This window comes from Bufo bufo, chromosome 1 (assembly GCF_905171765.1).
Source record: "Bufo bufo chromosome 1, aBufBuf1.1, whole genome shotgun sequence".
NCBI classification, from domain to species: domain Eukaryota; kingdom Metazoa; phylum Chordata; class Amphibia; order Anura; family Bufonidae; genus Bufo; species Bufo bufo.
Genome location: NC_053389.1, coordinates 590,521,242 through 590,541,895, shown reverse-complemented (window position 1 = coordinate 590,541,895; position 20,654 = coordinate 590,521,242).

Here is a 20,654-nt window from a genome sequence, read left to right as displayed (position 1 = left end):
GATAGGATAGCATCTTGCAGTTGATGGAGATTTGAGGGATGCACATCCAGGGCACGAAGCTCCCGTTCCACCACATCCCAAAGATGCTCTATTGGGTTGAGATCTGGTGACTGTGGGGGCCATTTTAGTACAGTGAACTCATTGTCATGTTCAAGAAACCAATTTGAAATGATTCGAGCTTTGTGACATGGTGCATTATCCTGCTGGAAGTAGCCATCAGAGGATGGATACATGTTCTCATTCTGTTTACGCCAAATTTGGACTCTACCATTTGAATGTCTCAACAGAAATCGTGACTCATCAGACCAGGCAACATTTTTCCAGTCTTCAACAGTCCAATTTTGGTGAGCTCATGCAAATTGTAGCCTCTTTTTCCTATTTGTAGTGGAGATGAGTGGTACCCGGTGGGGTCTTCTGCTGTTGTAGCCCATCCGCCTCAAGGTTGTGCGTGTTGTGGCTTCACAAATGCTTTGCTGCATACCTCGGTTGTAACGAGTGGTTATTTCAGTCAACGTTGCTCTTCTATCAGCTTGAATCAGTCGGCCCATTCTCCTCTGACCTCTAGCATCCACAAGGCATTTTTGCCAACAGGACTGCCGCATACTGGATGTTTTTCCCTTTTCACACCATTCTTTGTAAACCCTAGAAATGGTTGTGCGTGAAAATCCCAGTAACTGAGCAGATTGTGAAATACTCAGACCGGCCTGTCTGGCACCAACAACCATGCCACGCTCAAAATTGCTTAAATCACCTTTCTTTCCCATTCTGACATTCAGTTTGGAGTTTAGGAGATTGTCTTGACCAGGACCACACCCCTAAATGCATTGAATCAACTGCCATGTGATTGGTTGACTAGATAATTGCATTAATCAGAAATAGAACAGGTGTTCCTAATAATTCTTTAGGTGAGTGTATATAGTTTGTACATAATTGTAGCAGCTATTGTTAATACCGCATACACTGCTTTATATTGTTACAAACATTCTGTCTACATTACTACTCTTTGTGTCAGCTAGGCGTCTCTGCGTCCGGGATGCGGCCAGGTTTGAATCACCGCTGAGATGTGCTGGCTTGGCTTGTACAGCGTCCCACGTAGTGTCCCACGTGTTCGGGAAGTTGTTGCTTGATTCGGCCACAAGGTAATGGTATGTACACGGCTTGACTTAAACCTCCTGTGCACAGAGTGTTAGCGCAAACTCAGTCGGTCCCTTTTATTGTGCTGTAGCGATTCCTTTTATTGGAGCGAATGTTGAATTGCGATATTGGAAGAAGCCGCAATTGATATACTGTATGGTGTTCTTCAATCCACTGCTTCAAAGGCACCAGACGCGTTTCGGAGTCACAAACTCCTTCTTCAGTGGTGAGCAGTGGCCATTTGCTTGCTGCGATTTAAAGGGTGATTTCTTAATTGGAGATGGGTTAATGTTTGTAATTCCCTTCCACCTAAAAACATGGACTGGATTATGTCTATCGATAGGTCTCATGCAGATCCACACAGCTTTTAACCACAGATCTACGGTTTCCTATATATATATATATATATATATATATATAAAACTCTAAAACATAAATGAACTACCCCATAATGACATTTGGGGAAATCTCTAGATAAAATAACATAGAATTAATAGCATGAGATTCTAAATAGAAGTAAAAAAAAATGCATCTGCGTTATTGATGCGTTTTTGATGCGTTTACATCACATGATAGCATACAGTCAGGTCCATAAATATTGGGACATCGCACAATTCTAACATTTTTGGCTCTATACACCACCACAATGGATTTGAAATAACACAAACAAGATGTGCTTTAACTGCAGACTGTCAGCTTTAATTTGAGGGTATTTACATCCAAATCAGGTGAACGGTGCAGGAATTACAACAGTTGTGAAGGGTGTTTTCTTCACCAGGGAAAGAATTCTTCGGTCATCCACCACAGTTGTTTTCCGTGGTCTTCCGGGTCTTTTAGTATTGCATTTAAGAATGTTCCAAACAGTTGTTTTGGCCACGCCTAATGTTTTTGCTATCTCTCTGATGGGTTTGCTTTGTATTTTCAGCCTAATGATGGCTTGCTTCACTGATAGTGACAGCTCTTTGGATCTCATCTTGAGAGTTGACAGCAACAGATTCCAAATACAAATAGCACACTTGAAATGAACTCTGGACCTTTTATCTGCTCATTGTAATTGGGATAATGAGGGAATAACACACACCTGGCCATGGAACAGCTGAGAAGCCAATTGGCCCATTACTTTTGGTCCCTTAAAAAGTGGGAGGCACATAAGCAAACTGTTGTAATTCCTACACCGTTCACCCGATTTGGATGTAAATACCTTCAAATTAAAGCTGACAGTCTGCAGTTAAAGCACATCTTGTTCGTTTAATTTCAAATCCATTGTGGTGGTGTATAGAGCCAAAAATGCTAGAATTGTGTTGATGTCCCAATATTTATGGACCTGACTGTATATGCCTGTTGAGAATCCCCTATTGTCTACCTAATACTATATATTTCATAATATGCATTATTATATTATTTTTTTCATCATTTGTATTTTCAAATTTTTTATTTATATCTTTTTTCTGTTTTTCTTTTCTGTTTTTCCTTTTTTATCTTTCTACCCTTTTCTTTTTTACTTCCTTTCTTTTTTGCTTTGTATTGTGGTCTATGTTAATTTATCAGGTGTGGGGATCCTAATCGAGACAGTAGGAGGTTTCGGGGATGGGGGACTACCCAGGAGAGGAGATCAAAGTACTTAAGCGGTCATGAAAAAGTTTACTCTATCCATAGATTTCACCTGTAATCTATGGATAGAGTAAACTTTTTCACGACCGCTAAAAAGGAAACAATACAAGATGATATTCTCTGTATCATTTTGCCTTTTCATGGACAATATAAGACTATAGAAAAAATTATTAACAAACCTGAAAAATAAAATTAACATAGACCACAATACAAAGCAAAAAAGAAAGTGAAAAAGAAAAGGGTAGAAAGATAAAAAAGAAAAAACTGAAAAGAAAAACATAAAAAAGATATAAAGAAAAAAGTAGAAAATACAAATGATTAAAAAATAATATAATAATTCATATTATGAAATATACCATATTTTTCACCCCATAAGACGCACTTTTTCCCCCCAAAAGTGGAGGAAAAATGCAACTGCGTCTTATGGGGCGAATGCTGCCATTTTACATCGCAGTCTGCGATGCTGCAGCATTGCAGACTGCGATGTATCAGCTGGACGGGGGAGGGAGGAGGGGCCGGTGTCATGCAAATGCGGCGGGGCCGGTGCGGTCACTGTACTCCGGCCCCACCACTCACTCACTGCTTTATTGCCTAAACATTTTATAATAATAGCTTTCATTGAAGTTCCGATCCCCAACCCCATCTGTACTACTTAGTAAATGTCCTGTAGTACAGCCGGAGTACAGTGACCGCACCGGCCCCGCCGCATTTGCATGACACCGGCCCCTCCCACAGGTTATTGGGGCATCTGTGGATGCCACTATTATGGGGTGGGGGGATATGTGGATGGCACTGTTATGAGGGGTGGAGATTTGTGGATGGCACTGTTATGGGGGGGGTGATCTGTTGATGGCACTGTTATGGGGGGGTGATCTCTGGATGCCACTATTATGGGGTGGGGGATATGTGGATGGCACTGTTATGGGGTGGGGGATCTGTGGGTGACACCTACAGTCCTGATCAAAAGTTTAAGACCACTTAAAAATGGCAAAAAATCATATTTAGCATGGCTGGATCTTAACAAGGTTCCAAGTAGAGCTTCAACATGCAACAAGAAGAAATGGGAGTGAGACAAAACATTTTTTGAGCATTTAATTTAATGAAAACAACGAATAAACTGAAACAGGCTGTTTTTCAGCTAATCAAAACTTTAGGACCACATGCCTTTAAAAGGCCAAATCTGTGCAAAGATGTGGATTCATTGTCATTTTCTGTCAGGTAGTCACACGTTGTGATGGCAAAGGCAAAAAAACTCTCCCTTTTTTAACGTGGTCGGGTTGTTGAACTGCATAAGCAGGGTCTCTCACAGCGCGCCATCGCTGCTGAGGTGGGACGCAGTAAGACAGTCATTTGGAATTTCTTAAATTCTTAAATGATCCTGAGGGTTATGGAACAAAAAAGTCAAGTGGAAGACCCAAAAAAATGTAATCAGCACTGAGCCGGAGGATCCAATTGGCTGTCCGTCAAGACACTGGACGATCCTCGACCCAAATTAAGGCCCTTACTGGTGCTGACTGCAGCCCCATAACCATCAGACGGCATCTGAGACTGAAGGGCTTCAAAAACAAAAAATGTCTTCAAAGACCTCGTCTCCTTGAACGCCACAGAACTGCTCGTTTGGACTTTGCAAGAGAGCACCAAACATGGGACATTCAAAGGTGGAAGAAAGTCTTATTCTCTGATGAGAAAAAATTTAACCTTGATGGTCCTGATGGTTTCCAACGTTACTGGCATGACAAGCAGATCCCACCTCAGATGTTTTCTACGCGCCACAGTGGAGGGGGCACCAAAATAGTCTGGGGTGCTTTTTCCTTCAGTGGAACAATGGAGCTTCAGGAAGTGCAGGGGCGTCAAACAGCCGCTGGCTATGTCCAGATGTTTCCGAGAGCATTCCTCATGACTGAGGGCCCTCGTCTGTGTGGTAACGACTGGGTTTTTCAACAGGACAACACTACAGTACACAATGCCCGCAGGACAAGGGACTTCTTACAGGAGAATAGCATCACTCTTTTGGCCCATCCTGCGTGTTCCCCTGATCTAAATCCAATTGAGAACCTTTGGGGATGGATGGCAAGGGAAGTTTACAAAAATGGACAACTGTTCCAGACAGTAGATGGCCTTCGTGCGGCCGTCTTCACCACTTGGAGAAATGTTCCCACTCACCTCATAGAAACGCTTGCATCAAGCATGCCAAAACGAATTTTGGAAGTGATAAACAATAACGGCGGAGCTACTCATTACTGAGTTCATGTTTGGAAGTTGGATTTCTGTTTTGGGGGGGTTTAGTTTTTTTTTGGAGGTGTGGTCCTAAACTTTTGATCAGCTGAAAAACAGCCTGTTTCAGTTTATTCGTTGTTTTCATTAAATTGAATGCTCAAAAAATGTTTTGTCTCACTCCCATTTCTTCTTGTTGCATGTTGAAGCTCTACTTGGAACCTTATTAAGATCCAGCCATGCTAAATATGATTTTATTATTTAAATTATGGTCTTAAACTTTTGATCAGGACTGTATATAGCAGTGCCATCCACAGATCCATCCCCCATAACAGTGCCATCCACAGATCCCCCTCCATAACAGTGCCATCCACAGATCACCCCCCCATAACAGTGCCATCCACAGATCACCCCCCCATAACAGTGCCATCCACAGATCACCCCCCTTAACAGTGCCATCCACAGATCACGCCCCCCATAACAGTGCCATCCACAGATCACCCCCCCATAACAGTGCCATCCACAGATTCCCCCCATAACAGTGCCCCCCTCAGATCCCCCCATAACAGTGCCCCCCTCAGATCCCCCCATAACAATGCCATCCACAGATCCCCCCATAACAGTGCCACCCACAGATCCCCCCCATAACAGTGCCATCCACAGATCCCCCATAGTAGTGTCATGCACAGACCACCATTAGTTCAAAACCCACCAAAAGCACACCTTTTGGTTAAAAAAAATATTTTCTCTTATTTTCCTCCTCAAAAACCTACTGTAGGTGCGTCTTATGGGCCGGTGCGTCTTATAGGGCGAAAAATACGGTATAGTATTAGGTAGACAATAGGGGATTCTCAACAAGCATATATGCTATCATGTGATATATGCATGTTCAGAACTATTTTATGGTTAATATTTATATTTCTATATATATATATGCACTAAATTGGTGCAAACTTTTTAGATGTATCAAATTAGCCTCAGTTTGGACAGAATACAGGAAAACGCATCAAAAACGCATCAATAACGCAGATGCTTTTTTTTTTTACTTCTATTTAGAATCTCATGCTCTTATTTCTATGTTATTTTTATTAGAGATTTCTCCAAATGTCATTATGGGGTAGTTCATTTATGTTTTAGAGCCATATATATATATATATAGGAAACTGTATATATCTGTGGTTAAACGCTGGGTGGATCAGCATGAGACCCATCTATAGACATAATCCAGCCCATGTTTTTAGGTGGAAGGGGATTACAAACATTATCTCTCCTCCAATTAAGAAATCACCCTTTAAATCGCAGCAAGCAAATGGCCACTGCTCCACCACTGAAGAAGGAGTTTGTAACTCCGAAACGCGTCTGCTGCCTTTGAAGCAGTGGATTGAAGAACATGATATATCAATTGTGACTTCTACCAAAATCGCAATTGAACATTTACTCTAATATAAAGGATCGCTACAGCGCAATAGAATTGACCGACTAGGTTTGCGCTAACACTCTGCGCACAGGGGGTTCAAGTCGATCCGTGTATATACCATTACCTTTTTACCGAATCAAGCAACAACTTCCCGAACACGTTGGACACAACGTGGGGCGCTGTACAAGCCAAGCCAGCACATCTCAGTGGTGATTCAAAACCAGCCACATTCCGGATGCAGAGACGGCTAGCTGACACAAAGAGTGGTAATGTAGACAGAATGTTTGTAACAATATAAAGCAGTGTATGCGGTATTAACAATAGCTGCTACAATTATGTACAAACTATATACAACTGATACTATGTCATTATTATAGAAGACGTATGAACTACCTCTAAGTATCAACTTTTCTATCAGTGGGATCGCAAATTCAGGACATGGTACTATAAATGCTAGACTGGATATTTGTCATCTACATACCAGCTGTACAAATAACAAAAGAAAGATTATATTGATACAGTATTTGCAAATACTAACAGTACTTCAGTTGGTGTCTGAAAATTGCGGACAACTGATATCTACCTATATTTATGTGACTATATTATTGTTACCATATCGAAGCTGGAGAAAAATCAAATAGAGTGATCTATTCTCTGTCTACTAACGGCATTTATATGTCATTATAAGGACTGTCTTCTTTATATCCTCTTGCCCATTATTAAGGTTTTATTGAATATATGTAGATTTACACCCTCACAGTAATACTGACTGTGAGGCTGCGAATCACCACTGTATAATGCACAGCTCACTATGATATATGGGGATCTACTTTTCCCTTTAAAAGGTTTTTTAGTTTTATTTTCTTTTTATCCGAATTTTTTACTTTTTTCTTATTTTTGTATCCATTTTTATGTTTTCTTGCTAATAAAAATATATCTATATTTTTAGAAATACGCATCTGACTACTCCAACCTCTATGTTTTCATTTCTTTATTAATTTGACAGTGGGTGTGTCGTGGAGAGTGCACCTATACCATAATTCTAGGTTGGTAGAGCCACTGTAACCTAGTTAGTTTTGTCCTATAAATTAACATTTATGCATTAAATGAATTGTGCAGATTTAGATCCATTGCATTAATGTAATAGCTTCCATTTTTAGAATGCTTTGATTTCCTTAGACAATTATATTATACTGTAAAGCCAATCATCAGAGGGCAATAGTGATATTTATCTGTATCTGTCCATAAAAGTGAAACCTTGGTATACCTTGTCTTTGCAGGTTTATAGTATTTTATTCGGATGGTTGCTACATGTGTAAACCAGCCTAGTAAAAGACCATACTAGCCATGCCTCAGTATCTGATCGGTGGGGGTATGTCTGTTTAAAAAGGCATCGGTGCTTGCAGTAGTGCCATGGCCTTCTCTCAGCTTTCCCTAGGCCAGTGACAACATGTTCATCGGTCACATAGCCTATGTGCAGCTCAGCCCCATAGAAGTGAATGGGGCTGAGCGCGATACCAAGCACAGCCACTATACAATGTACAGCGCGGTGCTCGGTGAGCACAGAGAAGGTTGCACCACTTACAGCGCCAGTGCCTTCTCAAACAACTGAATGGTGTCCTGGGTATCGGACCCTCACCAGTCAGATACTGATGATCTATCCTGGTGTTCAAAATGAGTGCCATATATTTGAAGCACCTGTTCAGCTTTTTCCAACATAAAAGTCGGATAAAGTGGGTGAGGCCAAAGGCAACTTTTTTTAATTGCAGATTGTATTAATTAAAATTTCTTCAACTTGATAAAAAAAAGTAAACTTTGGCAGAAAACTGGGGTGTATTGCACATGTTCTGCATTGCCTGGAAGTTATTGATGCATCTATACTGGGATACTAGGTGCAGGGAAGTCATGCTAAGTTTTGCTATGGGGCCTTATGAGATCTGTGTACTCCCTTGCTTCAGCGTAAAGGAGAACAAGGAGTCTTGGAAGTGATATGACCCCACACAGCCCTGATCTTAACCTCTTAACCCCTTAGGGACCCATGACGTATCGGTACGGCATGGTTCCCGAGTCCTTAAGGACCCATGACGTACCGGTACGTCATGTGTTGTTTCGATCACCGCCTCCCGGCGGGCGGTGATCGGAACAATGTGCCTGCTCAAATCATTGAGCAGGCACCTCGGCTAAATGCGTGGGGGGGTCCCGTGACCCCCCCGTGTCGGTGATCGCCGTAAACCGCAGGTCAATTCAGACCTGCGGTTTACGGCTTTTACCTGGTACGGCGGCGGTGGTGCCATCGGGTCCCCATGGGGCTGTGGGGGGGACCCGATGGCATGGAAGGCAGCGCGATGCCTTCCTGAGGCATCTGCGCTGCCTTCCGGTGACGAGCCTGTGAGATCCAGCCCCCTGGATCTCACAGGCCGGAAGCTGTATGAGTAAGGCTTATTGCACACGACAGTATATTTTCACGGTCCGCAAAACGGGGTCCCGTTTTTCCGTGATCTGTGACCGTTTTGTCGTCCGTGGGTCTTCCTTGATTTTTGGAGGATCCACGGACATGAAAAAAAAGTCGTTTTGGTGTCCGCCTGGCCGTGCGGAGCCAAACGGATCCGTCCTGAATTACAATGCAAGTCAATGGGGACGGATCCGTTTGACGTTGACACAATATGGTGCCATTTCAAACGGATCCGTCCCTATTGACTTTCAATGTAAAGTCTGGAGTCCCTTTTATACCATCGGATCGGAGTTTTCTCCAATCCGATGGTATATTTTAACTTGAAGCGTCCCCATCACCATGGGAACGCCTCTATGTTAGAATATACTGTCGGATATGAGTTAGATCGTGAAACCTCATTTCCGACAGTATATTCTAACACAGAGGCGTTCCCATGGTGATGGGGACGCTTCTAGTTAGAATATACTACAAACTGTGTACATGACTGCCCCCTGCTGCCTAGCAGCATCCGATCTCTTACAGGAGGCCGTGATCAGCACAATTAACCCCTCAGGTGCCGCACCTGAAGGGGTTAATTGTACTATCATATCCCCCTGTAAGAGATCAGGGCTGCCAGGCAGCAGGGGGCAGACCTCCCCCCCTCCCCAGTTTGAATATCATTGGTGGCCAGTGCGGCCCCCCCCCTTCCTCCCTCTATTGTAATAATTCGTTGGTGGCACAGTGTGCGCCCCCCCCTTCCTCCCTCTATTGTAATAATTCGTTGGTGGCACAGTGTGCGCCCCCCATCGGCCCCCCCTCCCTCTATAGCATTAACAACATTGGTGGCCAGTGTGCGGCCTCCCATCTCCCCCCCCCCCCCGATCATTGGTGGCAGCGGGTTACTAGCAATAGTACAATAGTAAAAGATTCATACTTACCTGGGAGCTGCGATGTCTGTGTCCGGCCGGGAGCTCCTCCTACTGGTAAGTGACAGTTCATTTAGCAATGCGCCGCACAGACCTGTCACTTACCAGTAGGTGGAGCTCCCGGCCGGACACGAACATCGCAGCAGCCACCAGCAGGTAAGTATGAATCTTCTACTATTGTACTATTGCTAAGTAACCATGGCAACCAGGACTGTAGTAGCGTCCTGGTTGCCATGGTTACCGATCGGAGCCCCAGCGATTAAACTGGGACTCCGATCGGAACTCCGCTGCCACTAATGATGGGGGGGGGGGGGAGATGGGAGGCCGCACACTGGCCACCAATGTTGTTAATGCTATAGAGGGAGGGGGGGGGGGGCGATGGGGGGCGCACACTGTGCCACCAACGAATTATTACAATAGAGGGAGGGAGGGGGGGCGCACACTGTGCCACCAACGAATAATTACAATAGAGGGAGGGGGGGGGGCCGCACTGGCCACCAACCTATTATTACAATAGAGGGGGGGGGGGCCGCACTGGCCACCAATGATATTCAAACTGGGGAGGGGGGGAGGGTCTGCCCCCTGCTGCCTGGCAGCCCTGATCTCTTACAGGGGGATATGATAGTACAATTAACCCCTTCAGGTGCCGCACCTGAAGGGGTTAATTGTGCTGATCACGGCCCCCTGTAAGAGATCGGGTGCTGCCAGGCAGCAGGGGGCAGTCTTGTACACAGTTTGTAGTGTATTGTGTTAGAATATACTGTCGGTTCTGAGTTTTCACGAAGTGAAAACTCAGCTATGAAAAAGCTTTTATGCAGACGGATCTTCGGATCCGTCTGTATAAAAAGTAACCTACGGCCACGGATCACGGACACGGATGCCAATCTTGTGTGCATCCGTGTTCTTTCACGGACCCATTGACTTGAATGGGTCCGTGAACCGCTGGCCGTGAAAAAAATAGGACAGGTCATATTTTTTTCACGGCCAGGAAACACGGATCTCGGATGCGGCTGCAAAACGGTGCATTTTCCGTTTTTTCCACGGACCCATTGAAAGTCAATGGGTCCGCGAAAAAAAACGGAAAACTGCACAACGGCCACGGGTGCACACAACGGTCGTGTGAAAGAGGCCTAATACACACTGTATTACTCATACAGCCAATGCATTCCAATACAGAAGTATTGGAATGCATTGTAAAGGATTAGACCCCCAAAAGTTCAAGTCCCAAAGTGGGACAAAAAATTAGGTGAGAAAAAAAGTTAAAAAAATAAAGTTTTCCCCCCAAAAAATTAAAGGTTTCAAGTAAAAATAAACAGCGGCGGTGGTGCCATCGGGTCCCCATGGGGCTGTGGGGGGGACCCGATAGCATGGAAGGCAGCGCGATGCCTTCCTCAGGCATCTGCGCTGCCTTCCGGCGACGAGCCTGTGAGATCCAGTTCCCTGGATCTCACAGGCCGGATGCTGTATGAGTAATACACACTGTATTACTCATGCAGCCAATGCATTCCAATACAGAAGTGTTGGAATGCATTGTAAAGGATTAGACCCCCAAAAGTTCTAGTCCTAAAGTGGGACAAAAAAATTAAGTGAAAAAATAAAGTTTTCCTCCAAAAAAATTAAACGTTTCAAGTAAAAATAAACAAAAACGTCATTTTCCCCAAATAAAGTTAAAAAAAATAGGGAAAAAATAGGGGAAAAAAAAAAGGTATACATATTAGGTATCGCCGCGTCCGTATCGACCGGCTCTATAAACATATCACATGACCTAACCCCTCAGATGAATACCGTAAAAATATAAAATAAAAACTGTGCTAAATAAACCATTTTTTTGTCACCTTACATAACAAAAAGTACAACAGCAAGCGATCAAAAAGGCGTTTGCCAACCAAAATAGTACCAATCTAATCGTCACCTCATCCCGCAAATAATGAGCCCCTACCTGAGACAATCGCCCAAAAAATATGGAGACACTAAAACATAATTTATTTTGTTTTAAAAAAGCTGTTATTGTGTAAAACGTACATAAATTAAAAAAAAGTACACATATTTGGTATCGCCGCGTTCGTATCGACCGGATTTATAAAAATGTCACATGACCTAACCCCTCAGATGAACACTGTAAAAAATAAAAAATAAAAACTGTGCTAAATAAACCATTCTTTGTCACCTTACATCACAAAAAGTGTAAGAGCAAGCGATCAAAAAGTCATATGCACCCCAAAATAGTGCCAATCAAACCGTCATCTCATCCTGCAAAAAATGAGACCCTACTTAAGATAATCGCCCAAAAACTGAAAAAACTATGTCTCTCAGAATATGGAGACACTAAAACATGATTTTTTTTTTGTTTCAAAAATGATATTATTGTGTAAAACTTACATAAATAAAAAAAAGTATACATATTAGATATCTCCGCGTCCACATCGAACGGCTCTATAAAAATATCACATGACCTAACCCCTCAGATGAACACCGTCAAAAATTTAAAATAAAAACTGTGCTAAATAAAAAAAATTCTCACCTTTCATCACAAAAAGTGTGATAGCAAGCGATCAAAAAGTCATACGCACCCCAAAATAGTGCCAATAAAACCGTCATCTCATCCCGCAAAAATCATACCCTACCCAAGGTAATCGCCCAAAAACTGAAAAAATTATGGCTATCAGACTATGGAAACACTAAAACATGATTTTTTTTATTTTTTTGCTTCAAAAATGAAATTATTGTGTAAAACTTCCATAAATAAAAAAAATGTATACATATTAAGTATCTCCGCGTCCGTATCGACCGGCTCTATAAAAATATCACATGACCTAACCCCTCAGATGAACACCGTAAAAAAATTTAAATAAAAACTGTGCTAAATGAACCATTTTTTTTTCACCTTACATCACAAAAAGTGCAAGCGATCAAAAAGTCACACACACCCCAATATAGTGCCAATAAAACCGTCATCTCATCCCGCAAAAATCATACCCTACCCAAGGTAATCGCCCAAAAACTGAAAAAATTATGTCTCTCAGACTATGGAAACACTAAAACATGTTTTTTTTTGCTTCAAAAAAGAAATCATCGTGTAAAACTTACATAAATAAAAAAATATACATATTAGGTATCGCCGTATTCGTGACAACCTAGTCTATAAAAATATCACATGATCTAACCTGTCAGATGAATTTTGTAAATAGCAAAAATAAAAACGGTGCCAAAACAGCTATTTCTTGTTATCTTGCCTCACAAAAAGTGTAATATAGAGCAACCAAAAATCATATGTACCCTAAACTAGTACCAACAATACTGCCGCATTTACTCCCGTAGTTTCTAAAATGGGGCCACTTTTTTTGGAGTTTCCACTCTAGGGGTGCATCAGGGGGGCTTCAAATGGGACATGGTGTCAAAAAAACCAGTCCAGCAAAATCTGCCTTCCAGAAACCGTATGGCATTCCTTTCCTTCTGCGCCCTGCCGTGTGCCCGTATAGCTGTTTACGACCACATATGGGGTGATTCTGTAAACTAAAGAATCAGGGCCATAAATATAGAGTTTGGTTTGGCTGTTAACCCTTGCTTTGTTACTGGGAAAAATAGATTAAAATGGAAAATCTGCCAAAAAAGTGAAATTTTGAAATTGTATCTCTATTTTCCATTAATTCTTGGTGAACACCTAAAGGGTTAAAGACATTTGTAAAATCAGTTTTTAATACCTTGAGTGGTGTAGTTTCTTAAATGGGGTCACTTTTATGGAGTTTCTACTCTAGGGGTGCATCAGGGGGGCTTCAAATGGGACATGGTGTCAAAAAAAACTGTCCAGCAAAATCTGCCTTCCAAAAACCATATGGCATTCCTTTCCTTCTGCGCCCTGCCGTGTGCCCGTACAAGTAGTTTTCTACCACAGATGGGGTGTTTCTGTAAACTACAAAATCAGGGCCATAAATATAGAGTTTGGTTTGGCTGTTAACCCTTGCTTTGTAACTGGAAAAAAATTATTAAAATGGAAAATCTGCCAAAAAAGTGAAATTTTGAAATTGTATCTCTATTTTCCATTAATTCTTGTGGAACACCTAAAGGGTTAACGACGTTTGTAAAATCAGTTTTGAATACCTTGAGGGGTGTAGTTTCTTAAATGGGGTCACTTTTATGGAGTTTCTACTCTAGGGGTGCATCAGGGGGGCTTCAAATGGGACATGGTGTAAAAAAAAACAGTCCAGCAAAATCTGCCTTCCAAAAACCGTATGACATTCCTTTCCTTCTGCGCCCTGCCGTGTGCCCGTACAGTAGTTTACGACCACAGATGGGGTGTTTCTGTAAACTACAAAATCAGGGCCATAAATATTGAGTTTGGTTTGGCTGTTAACCCTTGCCTTGTCATTTTTGGGTGGTTTCTATTATATAAGCCTCGCAAAGTGACATCAGACCTGAACTGGTCCCTAAAAATTGGGTTTTTGATTTGCTTCTAAACTTCTAAGCCTTGTAACATCCCCAAAAGATAAAATATCATTCCCAAAATGATCCAAACATGAAGTAGACATATGGGGAATGTAAAGTAATAACTATTTTTGGAGGTATTACTATGTATTAAGAAGTAGAGAAATTGAAACTTGGAAATTTGCAGTTTTTTACAAATTTTTGGTAAATGTTTTTTTTTTTATAAATAAAAATGAATTTTTTTTACTTCATTTTACCAGTGTCATGAAGTACAATATGTGACGAAAAACAATCTCAGAATGGCCTGGATAATTCAAAGCCTTTTAAAGTTATCAGCACTTAAAGTGACACTGGTCAGATTTGCAAAAAATGGCCAAGTCCTTAAGGTGAACTAGGGCCAAGTCCTTAAGGGGTTAACAGTCACATTAAAATTGGAAAAAACCCTGTCACTTTCTTTTATTGTAGATTTTGAATTTATGTCTGAAGTAAGGTGATGTGCATTTTAACCCCTTAGTGACATAACAAATTTTAGTAATTTTTCCTTCTCTGTGTTCTAGCAATCATAACTTTTTAAATTTTTTTCTTCAATTAAGCTGTATGAGACATAAAACTTTGTGGGACGAGTTGTAGTTTATTTTAGGAACCATTTTTGGGTACATATAGTGTATTAAATAACTTTTATTATTTTATTTCTAGGAGGAAAGATAAAAAATAGCAATTTTACCATTTTGTAGGATTTATTTTTACAGCGTTCAATTTGTGGTATAAGTAACATGTTAACTTTATTCTTTCAAATGTATATATATATATTTTTTTTTATATATATTTTTTTTCCTTTCCTCCAGCATGTTGTGAGCTCCCCCTCTGTCCCCCTTTCCTTCTCTAGGCTGAAGGAGAGGGCTGCTTTAACGCATCATATCTTGGGAAGGGCCTGGTCTAGTTTGAAAGCTCACAGTCTAAGTTGCCATGGCCGTACCCTTACAGATATTCAATTAGGGTCTTAGAGCTCCAAGTTACCCCTCCAACAAGTGAATATTGCCTAAAGCACATGTAATATGTTATAGTCACCTTTTCATTCATGAGGTGTTTATGTTTTTCAAAATAAAAACTTTAGTAAAATGAAAAAATAAAAAAACTCCTTTAATAATAATAATATAATGTTACTGTGCCTTTTTTGTTATGTAAATAAATGTTGTCGTCACAGGTGGAATAACCCTTTTAGAGAGTTTTAAGACAGTATTTATGTCCAAGAGTGGAAACTAATGTGCGTGGGGCCAGACATAGTGTAGAATTTAACATTAAAAAAAACATTCTCTGGTTCATAGTGTTCCAGGCCCAGCAATGAGTTCCAGTCTCCAGCCGTTTCCTGTCTCCAGTGGACAATGGAGGTTTAGCGGTTCCATTCCTGACACATAATCACTGAGGCCATTGGTTGTTCTCCAGTGGTGATGTGCATGTTGACAGGACATTACACTTCCAGTCAAGCAGGAGACAGGAGCTTGGCAATGGACCTGAAACACTTTGAACAGGTGTTTTTTATTTTATTTTATGCCATGCCCGGCTCCATGGAAATTACTTTCTACTCTAAGACAATTCCTTTAATCTGAGTATACTGCTTTAAAATAGTCTATTACGGATAATAAATTGTTTCAATAAGCACGTTCCATCACAAAATTTATGTGTAAGTTAGAATTTGAAATAAAGCAGAACTGTGTAAATTCTGAATAGTCTTGCCGTACGTGCCTTGGCATTGTATGTGATTGCAAGGTGACTTAGTATCTCAATTCTTAGTCTTCAGTATGATGTGGCAATTACCTTGTCAGAAGTTATGTAGATGCAGAGAACACTTCATTCATTCATTAAGCTCTAAACACAATACAAAACTACAGGAATTTTTATAAAGGCCAGCACACATTGTAGCTGAAAACTGAAAAATGAAAGATGAATATTTCAACTTGTGAATTATACACTTCTGAAGCATGACTTCTTAATATGCCCTCTCTCTTCTCAGTCCCTATAATGTCTTCCTCCAGTATCATCCATACCCCACAGTATTATACCTGTAATTTAGATTTTAGATTCTAACAATTTTCCTCATTGATTTTTTAGGTTTTTATCCGGGGAATAAATAGCCATGTTAATGACAAACCTTCAGGCAAAGGGTTTTAAAGTTTTTGTCCTGAAACTTGTGCCATCCTTTTTTTCTTATATTTGCTTGTATTTGTTTTCCAGGATTTATAGGACTGCATTAGATGATCAAAAAAGTGACACTAGCTAGTATAAAGAAATAAGGAATAATCTACACCAAGGTGTCACCAGACTTGATTTGATGAAATCATATTGGACACATACCCTAGAAAACACTCTATGGAACAACAATATTACGACTCTAAAATTTTACCAAGAGACTAGAGAATTATATTAAAAAATATTGCACAATGTGATAATCTCTTATTCAGTCCATATACCATATACCACAGCATCTAAGTCATTATTTTCTGGGAGTGCCGTGCTCCTGAGTACCGAATGGCTCCCCTGCACTGAGATTGCGAGGTCCAGTTGATTTGGCTATGCCAGATACAGCGAACAGTGCCAAAACAGCCTGCTGGATTTCATTAATGCTGATGTGAACGTAGCCTTAGTCTTAAAAAAGATACATATCCATCAAGTTGAAATTTCTTACAACTAACTCATCTAAATGAATACCCCAGGCCAGGAGTCTCAAACATATGGCTTGCAGGCTGCATGCAGCCCCTTAAGGGTCCATTCACACGTCCGAAAAATGGGTCCGCAAATTTTCTATGGGGACGGAATGGATGCGGACAGCACACAGTGTGCTGTCGGCATCCGCATTTGTGGAGCGCGGCCCCGATCTTTGGGTCCGCAGCTCCTCAAAAGATAGAACATGTCCTATTCTTGTCCGCAGCTGCGGACAAGAATAGGCATTTCTATAGGGGTGCCAGGCGGGTGTGTTGCGGATCCGCAATTTGCGGGTCCGCAACATACCATGGACGTGTGTATAGAGCCTAAGGAAGCAGTTATCTTCGGTCCATGAGTGATCCCTGAAGCTGCACCGCTTCTATAGGGTCCTGTTAACTAATGAGCGCTTCCATTGTGGGTAGTCACCACTAGCGATGCTCTGGCATTACTCACCTCTGTGCTTAAGAGCCAGAGTGGTGGCAGCGCCAAAAGTTGGAGATGAGAGGTGAGTATTAAAAAATTATTTTGTCTGCTCTGAGGTCTGCATTTAGGGGATAGAAGGGTTGGGTGGATGGTTTAGGGGTCATCAGCGGTGTGAATTGGGATCTGGTCTGGGGTCATTATAAATTTGGGCTCTGATTTGTGGTCTGATATAGGGGTCTATATAAATTTGGAGTCTGGTCTGGGGTCCATGTAAAATTGGCCTCTGTATAAATTTGGGGTCTGAAGTGAGGTCTGTATAACTTTGGGGTCTGATCTGGGGTCTGTGTGAATTTGGGAAAACAGATGATCCCATTGACAAAGCCTCTGGACGGCCCAAAGCGAATCCCATGTAACAACTGATGTTCTGACAATAAAAACATATTGAAGAAAGCAAATGCCAGGATCATCTGTTTTCTAAAAAGACTGGGAACTCATCCCTTCCACGTGCACTGCCACAAGCCTGAGTGCCAGCCAGATCTCATACCTGTGTAAATTTGGGGGCTGATTTGGGGTTTAAATTGGTGTGTATGAATTTGGGGGCTGAGGTGCAGTACATTCATTTTGGGGTCTGGCTGTAGATCTGTATTAATTTGGGGTCTGTCTGGAGGTCTGTATGAATTTTAGGGTCAGGTCTGGAGGTCTGTAATAATTCTAGGTTTTGGCCTGGGAGTCCGTATTTATTTTGGGGTCTCATCTGGGGTCTGCATTAAGAAGGGGTTGTCCAACCATGTAAAATTTATTTTTGAAAACTGATTAGAGTGCTACAAAAAAGTTGTGATACCTCTCTTATCCCCATAAAATAACTCAATGGGATGCACTAGCTGCACCCATTATTCTAAGCTGCACTGAATTAGAAAGTGGTGTGGACAATGGGAAAAAAAGTGCTCACAAAAAGTGGCTTGTGCAAAAATTGCAACTCCCCCCCTCATCGCTCTAGCAAGCCTATTGCCGATGATTGAACCACTTTTCTTCCACATTTAAATAATGGTCCCTGGTCACATTATGATGGAGTAAGCTTTCAAATTGGATCACAAGCTATTATAAGGGAGGTTGTCATGTGCCAGTTCACATGCTTTATGTTTTTAATATAAAATTCTACCTTTAAACATGAATATAAACATCTCTCAGGCATATCCCCTACAAATCCCTGCAATGCCTTCAATTACAAATTTAAAATGCATCATAATTCGACTGCAATGAAACAGGTATGCCCTATTGATAAATCCTACCAAGTATGGCACCTGAGTTGATTTACTGTGTAGATGTATGTGAGCAGATCATAATCAGGTTGCCTCTAAATATCACAGTCACATTTAACATAATGTCTGTTATTGTACAGAGTTCATATTCCTCTATCTCTCACTGTATTGTTATCATCCTATTCACTATTTGACGGGAAGTCACATTGTATTTAATACAACAGACAACTAAATATGTGTATTAATACGTCATAAAGAAATTCTACTATCAAATAACATCCATAGGATTAGACTTAGATTGCAGTTGTCAAAGGGAAATTAGCATATACAGTATGTTTTTTACTATGTGGTGTCCATAGGTGGGGGTTGGGGGGTTCCGATTCCCTGCTGATCAGCTGTTTGAAGAGGCCACACCGGTGAGCGCTGTAACGTCCTCACAGCATACTAGCACAGAGCGTGTATAATATAGCAACTTTGCTTGGGATTGAGGTGCACATAAGACATATGATTGTTGAACGAGGCATCACTTGCCTAGGAAGAGCTCTGTGGCCTCTTCAAATAGGTGGGAATTGTCAGGAGTCAGATCCCCACTCACCAGATATTGATGACCTACACCGATTAAGGACCTATACTGCAAATGCTAAAATTATTGCATTGTACTCATTTTCAGCTACAAATAATTTTTTTCAATTGGTCTTTATTAAAAATATGAAGCCTTTTTTTCTGTACATAGCTGAGATGCTCTAGAAGCACCCTCTGGATTTTCTCTCTTTTCCGTCATTTGGGGAGATGACAGACTCCTTATCCCTGCTCTCTGACATAATAAACACTCATTATAGCTCAGTTATTATGTTATTATGTTACTAATGTGGCATAAATAACTGTTTATGACCTCTTAGTAGTTTAGAGATAAGGTTTATTAGATGACCACCACAAAGTGAAAGTGAAAGTATAATTCACACAGCTAGAAAAACAGAACCCTTTGTGACAGAACTGCTAAATATTTTTAATAAAGGCCAATTGAAAAAATTATTTTTTGCCAAAAATGAGCTAAATGCAATCATAAACAAAAATTGCCTCTGAAGATGTACATAAAAGGTGTTCCTTAAACTCTAACAAGCCTTCTAGTATGTCCAGGGTTCCCAAACAAGCCATATATTTATCACCTTGCTAACAACTAAATACCATTATGTTCTAATGAGCAGTTCCATGATTTTCACCTTTTTCACCTCACCTTTCTTCATTATTGTGTAATTCCTTTAGAGAGAATCATACTAATATCTAAATAGCAAGCCATGTTGTCAAAGACTTACATCTTCTCTGCTGGAGCAGTCACATGGTATAACTACTTCAACCAATCAGCGGCAGGCAGAAGCAGACATAAATACTGCTAAGGGCTCATGCACATGACTATTTTGCAGTGCGCAAATTACGGATCTGCAAAACACGGATACCGTCTGTGCTCATTCCGCATTTTGTGGAACGGAATGGCTGGTCCTATCCTTTTCTGTAATGTGGTCTTTTGAGACCCCATTGAAATGAATAGGTCCGCATCCGGCCTGCAAATAATGCGGATCGGATGTGGACCAAAAAAATGTTGTGTGTATGAGCCCTATCTGTAACTGCCGTGTCACAGATTCTAAGTCTGCTTCTCATCTCCCTAATAAATGTGCTGTTTTACATGTGAAAATTATTTAGTGGAACGGATTTATCAAAGCTGTCTAAGAGAAAAAAAAGCTGTTTACTTCCCATAGCAACTAACACAGCACAGTTTCATTTTACCAGAGCAGTTTAAGGCTACTTTCACACTCGCGTTTTGCCTTTCCGTTTGTGAGATCCGTTCAGGGCTCTCACAAGCGGTCTAAAACGGATCAGTTTGCATTCTACTGCATTCTAAATGGAAAAGGATTCACTCAGAATGCATCAGTTTGCATCAGTTCAGTCTCCATTCCGCTTTGGAGGCGGACACCATAACGTTTTGGTGTCCGTCTGACAAAACTGAGCCAAACGGATCCGTCCTGATACACAATGTAAGTCAATGGGGATGGATCCGTTTTCTCTGACGCAATCTGGCACAATAGAAAATGGTCCGTCCTCCGTCTTGGCTATGTTACAGA